Raw genomic sequence first — 1,939 nt, 5'->3', positions numbered from 1 at the left:
TTTTTTTTTTAATGAACTAAATATATACTTTTAAGATTTATGATGTGTACATTAAATACAATTAAGCACACTTCTTTTTCACAAGGGTATCGTTGCTTTGGAAACAAAGCATTTCCAACCCTTCACACAGTGTTCTTTGCGTGACAACATTGACATGTATAGGCTACCAGTCCATCAGGTTAAAAGTCGTGCCTTAAATTCCAGTTCTGTTCATTGAAAACTTTGAAACTTGAAACAAGCAATGAACAATGAACAATGATGCATGAAAGAGTTGTCATCACATAGAGCAACACAGGTACATTACTCATTATTAAGTATTTTATGGGTTTGTAGGTTTACAGGCAAATCTAATTGAATTCTGTTCCTGTGGTTTCTTCTTTTTTGTGTGTGTGGTTCTATAGATGTATCAAAGGATTGGCAATCTGAATCTCTGCAGAGAATCATCTAGAAAAGCGCTGCCATTATTAGAGTACTGTTAGTTACCTTTAATACATTACCTACAAAACCCTCTGAAAACACTGGCTACACCTGTTTTCTGATCAAAAACTGAGATGTATACCAGCCCAGTGTAAATTTATCTGTGTATGTATCTGGAAAACAATATCTGGCTTTCCATATTTTTGTCATCTATAATTAAAGACCCCCTGTGGTAATCAAGATTCTAATTTTGTTTATATGTCATGTGGTGTTTTTAATTTACTTTAAAGGTGCCCTAGAACTTCTTTTTAAAAGATGTAATATAAGTCTAAGGTGTCCCCTGAATGTGTCTGTGAAGTTTCAGCTCAAAATATTTTTAATTCATTTTTTAACTGCCTATTTTGGGGCATCATTAAATATGCACCGATATATAGGTTGCGGCTCCTTTAATTCTCGTACTCCCCCTCCCCCGGAGCTCGCGCTTGCCTTGAACAGCATAAACACAGTTTACACAGCTAATATAACCCTCAAAATGGATCTTTACAAGATGTTCGTCATGCATGCTGCGATCATGTGAGTATTGTATTAATTTGAATGTTTACATTTTGTTTATGAATTAAACAGACTGCAAGTGTTTAAAAATGAAAAAAACAACGGCTCTTGTCTCCGTGAATACAGTAAGAAACGATGGAAGGAAACAATGGAGTTTGAAACTCTGTATATGTCTTTTCCATGTACTTAACTCTTGTTATTCACCTATGCCAAGATAAATTCAATATTTAATTCTAGGGCACCTTTAAGACAAACCATGTGTAAATTCATCAGTCAACACCATTGCTGACTATTTTCTTTTTAAAAACTGCAGTAAACCAAAGACAGACGCATAAACACAGTTTGAAACCACACGTTTCCTACTGTCACAAACATGTAACCAATCCCGTCTATGTGTGGGGTGCAGCTTTTCTCCAAAGCATTTCTAAGAATGCTGATTTTTAGAAGGCAGCTGTCTGACTCTGAGCACTGTCTTGACCACCAAAGTCAGACTATTAAAAGCTAACGACAACACTACAGGTGCTGGTTATATAATTAGAATATCGTGAAAAAGTTCATTTTTTTATTGTAAATTATTTTTTAAAATGAAACTTTTATTTATACTACATCCCTTACATGTAAGTAAAACAAAGTAAAACATTTCAAAAGGTGTTTTTTTTTTTTTTTTTTTTTTTTTTTAGATCGTACAGCTAATGAAAGTCCAAAACCCAGTATCTCAAAATATTAGAATATTTACATTTGAGTTTCATTAAATGACCATCCCTACAGTATAAATTCTGGGCATCTCTTTTTCTTTGAAAACACACTAATGGGGAACACTGCTGACATGGCAATCATTGACACCCTCCACAAAGTCACAGATAGTCATTACTGAATGTGGTGGCTGTTTACAGAGTGATGTATCAAAGCATATTAAATACAAAGTTGACTAGAAGGAAGAAATTGGGTAGGCAAAGGTGCACAAGGGATG

Source organism: Chanodichthys erythropterus, chromosome 7 (assembly GCF_024489055.1).
Source record: "Chanodichthys erythropterus isolate Z2021 chromosome 7, ASM2448905v1, whole genome shotgun sequence".
In the NCBI taxonomy this organism is placed as follows: Eukaryota; Metazoa; Chordata; class Actinopteri; order Cypriniformes; family Xenocyprididae; genus Chanodichthys; species Chanodichthys erythropterus.
This window is presented reverse-complemented; position numbering follows the sequence as displayed.